The 7437-nt window shown below is 34.3% G+C and overlaps 1 long non-coding RNA gene across 1 annotated transcript; it reads left to right on the top strand.

The window, feature by feature from the left end:
- Window positions 1-2043: 2043 nt before the first annotated feature.
- LOC131620757 (uncharacterized) lies at window positions 2044-6781 on the top strand. Its single transcript, XR_009289275.1, has 5 exons — window positions 2044-2492; window positions 4265-4404; window positions 4490-4575; window positions 4739-4934; window positions 5019-6781. It is a non-coding gene; the product is annotated as an uncharacterized LOC131620757 (long non-coding RNA).
- The last annotated feature ends 656 nt before the right edge of the window (window positions 6782-7437 follow it).

Here is a 7437-nt window from a genome sequence, read left to right as displayed (position 1 = left end):
CATATATTAAACTGAAATATTATTTCTATAAATAATAATAATCATAATAAATTAAAAATAATTGAAATATAATTTCAGTTTATTAATTGAACGTAAATATAATAAACTGAAATATTTAAACATAATGCTTTTATGTTTAATATATTAATTTTTTTTAATTGAAATATTAAAAACAATTAAATTTTTAAGAGATAATAAATGTTAAGAGATAATAAATTTTAAGAGATATTTAAATACTGAAAATAATAAAATGATAATAAATTAAAAATGATTGAAATATAATTTCAGTTTATTAATTAAACGTAAATATAATAAACTCAAATATTTAGATATAATACTTTTACGTTTAATATATTAAAACCAAAAGTTATAAATAAAATGAACATAATTTAGGAAATATAAATAAACTGAAAATAATTTATAAACTGAAAAGTTAATTTGTATTGAAAAGAATAAAATAATAATAAACTGAAAAAATAAATAAATTTAGAATAATAATAATAAAGTAATATATTTATAATAATAAACTAAATAATATATTTATAATACTACATGAAAAACTGAATAATAACAAACAAATATTAATTTAAAATAAATATTGTAAATAAATAATCTTTAAAAAATATAAAGGAATTAACTATTTTTATTAAATATAAATATAGTATTTAACGTTTTTACTTAACATTCAGTTTTTTATATATTCATTTTGATGCAATTTGTTAAACAAGGAAAACAAATGGCCTAGTGGTAAAGTCTATTATTTTCTACTAAGACCATGTGCAATGGTGGGTTGATTTTAAGTCAACATGGGAAAATCAAGTGCAATGGTGTGTGTAAAGTGGTGTTGAATGTGTGTTGGAGGAGAGAGATGTTGAGAAAACTCAACACCAAGTAAACTGACGCAGAGGCTGACTTGGCAGCGCATGATTGGGCCAAAGCAGGCGCGTGTGAGCCACTCTCTGAATAATCCCACGCGGAGAGAGAAAGAGAAAAGGGATAATTAATGCCACTTGGCTGTTTCTGATTGGCTGTCCAGATTTTTATCCATTTAATACTTTGGACTCAATTATTTCGTTGCAAATTATTTTTTTTTATTTTTTATTTTTACCAAAATTCATGATTTTTTTTCTCTATAAATAGAGATTTGGTTCATTTGATTTGGACACAGAAAAAAAAATCAAGTTTTTCACTATCTTAATCTTATTATTATCTTTCTATTAGTGTTTATTTTGAAGTTAAGTGTCTTTTTTTAGTGAAATAGATCCCAATAATCATTACGTTAATTGTGTGTTGTATTTTAAATTAATTTAAGATGATTTGTATCGTATCCAATTATTTAAATAAATTTTGTTTTTATTACAAAAAATTAAAAAATAAATTATTAAGTATTTATTATTTTAATTTAATTTTAATCGATAATTATAATTTTATGTAATCATAAAAATAAAATTTAAATAAGAATATGAAAATAAAAAGTGGTGGGGAAGGGTGTTGAGTGAAAAACCATTGGAGAGGGTAAAAGTTGAATGGGTGTTGAGTTATTAAGTGGAAAAAAGAGAAAATGATGTGGAGTGTTGGGAGTTGAAAAAGTGGGTGTTGAGTTTCTCAACCATTGTAGATGGTAACGAAATCCAAGGCAACAACACGCAGCAAACTCGTGATTCAACTCGCAACACACATCTTCTCACCTTCGGATCTGAAAACTTCAACATAGCCAAGGCTTCCGTTAAATCGCACAGAATAGAGGAAATTTGGAAATAGTAGAAGGCATAGTCACACAATTCGCAATTCGCTCCGGTACGTGGTACGAATTCGGGTACGCGGTTCGCAACTCTCAAAGAATTAGGTACGCAGGGGGTATACAGAGTCGGTACGCTATTTGGGTTCGTGGTACGTTTAAAAATATTAATCGGTACGTTATTATTAAAAAATGGGTTAGGCATAAAATAGATAAAATAGATACTTTAAAAATATTACTATCATTTTTTAATAATAAAATGGGGTAGTATTAAAAAATAGAGTTTGCTGTAATAGTTTGTTTGCTGTAACAGTTTGAGTTCCACATCGGAGACACATTTGTATTGAAAGTAAAAGTAGTTTATAAATATAAGACTTTAACGTGGATTCAAACAAAGCAGTCATGCATTGCATTGCTATGTGGGACATCTTATGCTTGCAATTAAATAGTTTAAATATTCTCATTTTAGCTGACTGCAAGCTTTACGTGGGGCTATGCAGAACTAACAATTAGTTCAAACATTTAAACTCTATCAATTTTTAAGTGGTTCATTGGTACGCTCAAATTTTCCGAATGCAAGGAGAATTATTGCGAACCGGTTCGTAAAAGAACCGTGAACCGGTACGTGCGAATTAATTCGCGGTTCGCATGGGGTACAAGCGAATTATGTAACTATGGTAGAAGGAGATCGAGAGAAAAGAGGAGAGAGCTGAGATTTGAAGCTTACCAAAAACCGAACATCTCTTCTCTATCGGTAAATCCTTCTCGTCTATTTTTTCTTTTCCGTTTACGGACATTGATGCTTGCTTTAATCTGTTTGTGAACAATTCACCACTTTTGCTTTCCCCTTTTCAATTGCGGTTGATGTTATTGGTTCGTATGTATTTGTCATTCGTTGCTTTCTGTTTCTTTTGTTTATGTTGGATATTGTTATGTTCATGGAGAGAATAAACAGACAGGGGGAGAATGATTGTTGAGAGCAAAGATACATGGTTGTTTTTGTTTGCTTTAACGTGAATCTGTGAGGGATAAAGAGGCTTTGAATTTGTCTGAAGAAGCAGGGAGGGACCGAAGAAGAAGAAGAGAGTAATGGAGGGAGGCGGATCCCTCTTTAGATGTTAGGTCTTTCTTCTGTTGCCTTGAATTTGGGCTTAATTGGATCGGCCCACCCGATTTTGCTTTGTGTTATACCCCTTTGCCAGCGCCATACTCCTCAGCTAGTAGATTTTTGCTTACTCTTGGGCTTTTACTAAATAAGGCCCAACACATCTTTTTAATTATACCCTCCATTTTTGTTTGTTTTAAATTCATCCTTTTTTTTATTTGTTTTCATGTTTGTTTTATTTTAGTTTTAAGTGACTAAAAATATGATAACTTTAAAAATCCAAAAAAATTAGGAATTAGTTTATATTAAAAATACCAAAAAATAAATAATTTTTATTTAATTGTTAATTTCTCTTTAGAATTTAATTTAGTCTCTATTTAGATGTTCTTGTATTAATCATTTATTATTCATGTTCTATTATTTATCATTATCATTTTATCCATACTAACATTTTGTTTTGATTGCGAGGTACCGCTTGATACTGAGACTCTCGCATTTCATGGACATTTATAATTTTCAATTTTAATTAATTTGGGTTTGTAATAGTTAATTAGGACCTTTTTCATTTTTCGCACTTTACTTTCCGCGCCTCCTTATTATGTATCTCTCCCAAAGCCATGTAATAGCGTAGGACCTTTACATTCTGCACTTTAATTTTTTGTACATATTTAACTGCTAGTTTAATAGGATTGTATGGCAAGATAAAAATTGAACGCTACCTCACCTAATTCAAGATAAGATAATCGAATCTAATACACTCGCACTCACTAACCTCTAGGGTACGCCTCTCTTGGTTGCCTTACGAATAAAGGTCGTGTCTCTCGAAATGTAGAGGTACCCATTAGCAAAGGTCCCTCAATATAAGATCGTCACTAAGTCCCTCGATGACCCTCGATTGTTGCCTACGAAAAAGTGACGATCGTCCCTTCGAATTTGCTAAAGGTACCTCTACCTGTTGCCTTCAACGACCTCCGATGACCCTTCGATTGTCCCGCACATCCAATAAAAAGGAACTACCTACCCATAAATGGTATGGTTAGTCCTAGGAAATTTAAAAAGCATAGAAAAGACAAAGTATAGGGTAGTGCTCCTAGTTAGCTTGCTCAAAACAAATAATTTTTTTTTTCACACCTCTTTCCATAAGCAAAGGCTACGCTTTTAAGTTAAAGTCCTTTTCTCTTCAAAAATCTCTTTTTCAAACAAACAAACATGAACCAAGCAAACTAAGAGCCCACAGAAAACTGTGGATGAAAAGGGTGCTTACACCTTCCGTTTTCATAACTTACCCCCCGAGCCCGTTTCTTCTAAAAAAGGTCTTTTTCTGATCTTTTTACCTTTCCTGAAATTGGACAAAATAAAATTCGGTGGCGACTCTTGCTATCCGCACATTTCAAAAAGTCAGTTCTCCCACCGTATTACAGGGACTTTGTGAACAACCTTCGTGAAGAGTCAAAAAAACGTGCCCAGCGGGTGGTTCCAACCAAGCATACCTTAGATAGTTTCAAAGGTCACCTTCATGTTGGCCTAGAACACGCTCGCGCGCTTTCTTTGATACTTGAAGGTGTGAACTGGAAGGTCCTTCGACTTAACTCTTTTTCCAGCTTTCTATTTTAATTTTCATGCTAACTCCTGGTTTTCTTATATAGTTACAAGGTTTCCGAAAAAGACATCTTCTTCTAAAGTTTTTGCTGAGACGAAGACTGAAAAAGTCGAGAAGCCCACTGTGACGAATGTATGCTTTAACCAAAACACTCCTCTTTGCTATGTATATGTTTTTTGTTACTTCTTTTAATAATTTGACCACTTTTAGTCTTCCAATAAACCTCCGACTCCCAAGAAGAAAAAGAGGTAAGTACAAGTCATCGAATCCAATTCTGATGGTGACCTTTTGTCAGATACAGAAAAACTGCAAAGGGGACTAAGAGGCCACAGAAAACTACTGAGGCTCCTGCTCCGTCTTCTTCGAAGGTTACCAAAATCAAGGTGAAGAAGACTCCTCCTCCGGAAGTCATTCACATTGACTCCCTTTCACTACAAGTGCTCGAACCAACGGAGAGCAGGAATTCAAACCTTGAAGTAAAAGGTCCAAAGGTAAATACTTCTCATTACATATAAGGTTAATCTTTCTTTGTTTTTTACTGACACATATAATGATTATTTCGATATTATTTTCAGGATTGTTGATGTGGTCAAGCGGCAAGCAAAAATTAATAGGTTTACTATTACTGGGTGATATAGGTTATATCGTATCGTAGTCCACAGAGATTGGTAGAGAAAAAATGTCGTTCAACTATCTCGTATTATAAGTTTGGTTTTGGGTTACGAAAAGTAAAATGAGGGGAAAGTAAATAAAGCAAATAAACAATCTATTGTAGCTTAAGAGAATTCATTCTGGAATCGTATTTCTATTTAACTCGTCAAATACTTAAATCTGAAGATCTTATCGTAACACACTCACAATACGCATCAAAATCACTAAGCATCGCTCGAGATATACCACATCAGTGCTCATTTCTGCAACACTGACGAGAGTTCAATTATATAGCTCTTTCGGCGATTTCCCAACCGATCGAACAACACAGAGGAATTAAACTCCGATACCCATTATGATTATTAGCCCTAAATCTATGTCTAGAGTTTAGAAATTAATAGATATCATCCTTAATCAAGATCTATGATGTCTATTTCTACAACAACAAAAATCCAATGTATATACAATCCCGAGATCAACAAATGTACATACAAGAGAGGAAAAATATACATACAAACTCCACCATTGGAATGGGTCACACGGAAGAAGAAGAGCAAATGGAAATTTATCATGTTATCGGCACAACCAGAGACCACCCGAGCTCTATCGACATGATGAGCCACCCAACAGTGTTGCTTGAACCTCTAAACTAAAAAGAATGGATCAGAGCTCAACTTTGTCAAATAAGAGATGATAAAAAACCTAAAAAATATATTCTAAACTATTTATAGAAAAATTGAAATCGCAGAGCGCGCGATGCACCCTCTCACTTATGTACCAAACCGCCCTAGAGCGCGCGATGCGCCCTTAGGGCGCGTGACGTGCCCTCGAGACTGCCAAAATTTATTCCTTTACTCCTAGCCCGCGCGATGCACCCTCTGTGTGTGTGATGCTCCCTATACTAGAACTTTATTCCTTCCAAAAACACGCGTTTGAAGTCGTGTCTTCGACACTTTATTGCTCATGCTCCAAATATGCAACAATACCTACAAAAATACATTAAAACTATCAAACGGTACATATTTATATGAAAACGTAACAAAATACAAAGTATACAAAATTACACGAAAATGGGGAATTATTCAAACGGTGTTAACAAAAAGTATCGATAAGTGCCACTATTTACATACACAAAATAACTATATTTTGGCACTTATCAAGGATGCAACAGAAGTTTTGAAGGAACCTCTTGTCGAACAACCTTCAACCAACCTCATCCCCAAAGAGATCTGATCAAGGGTCCATGTCTGAGATCAACAAACTTGTCGAAGACCCTCAACCCCAAGACACTGAAAATAAAATTGTTGATAACTCTTCTGAGGAAGGTTCTCTGAAGGCTGACGAACCGAAGAATGATGAACCTGTTCACGAAGAAGAGGGTGAAGAGGAAGAAGGGGACGACACCAGCCTTTTGAATTACCATGAGGACATCACAATGGATGACCTCGAATATGAACAACAAGGTGATGAAAATGAAGGGAAGAAAGACTCTGCTCCATAACCAACGTCAGATCCCGTCAAAACTGATAATGCCCCTGAGGGTAAATCAACTTCGAGTGGCACCTTTTCCAAATTGTCTCCCACGGAATTGGAGAACCTAAATCAAAATATTCCTCTTAAATATTTGAAGGTGATCATCAGCGATAGGGAGAGTTCTTCTAAAAAAAAGTGCTAGTATTTCGACTGTATCAGGTGAAAAGGCTTTGAATCAACCTGTTGATACCCTCCTTCAGAAGATAAAAGCTAAGGCTTTAGATGTTGATCTCTTCCTTCTTCTTGACAGAGACGTCTTTTCTAGCTTCACTCTCAAAGATCTACTAAGACGAGTAGAACAATTGGACTTTCTTTCTAATGTTTCCGAAGTCATCATCGAACTGGGGTTATTCTTGATCACATCATTACTAATATTAATCGGGTAAGGGATACCTCAAATACCATCCTCTTGAAATCAGAAGCTTAGATCAGTGAGTGGGAAGCAACCATAAAATCTACTTCCAAAGTGACAGAGCTAGAGAAAGGTAGCATTGAGAATAAGAATGAGATCGAAACCTGCACTCAGAATATCTTCTTTTGGGAGTTACATATCCAGGAGCTTCAGAGCAAAATCTCAAAGGCCAAAGAGCATAAAGAACAACTTCAACAATTCCACTAAGCTGATTTTAGCAAAGAGGTCGAAGTAGGAATGCAGCATGTTGAAAAGGCTCCAGCGTTAGGAAAAGAAGTTGACAATCTCACCTCCTTCAAGGCCCTGTGTGAAAACGTTTGACGCTGCAGAGATCGAAGTACGATAAGATGAAGGCCTTTCTTCCCTTCTGATCTTAATTTGAAATTTGTATCCCTGTT

Source organism: Vicia villosa, linkage group LG1 (assembly GCF_029867415.1).
Source record: "Vicia villosa cultivar HV-30 ecotype Madison, WI linkage group LG1, Vvil1.0, whole genome shotgun sequence".
Taxonomy (NCBI): domain Eukaryota; kingdom Viridiplantae; phylum Streptophyta; class Magnoliopsida; order Fabales; family Fabaceae; genus Vicia; species Vicia villosa.
Note: the sequence above shows the minus strand (reverse complement) of the source record. Positions and strands in the feature narration are given on the sequence as shown.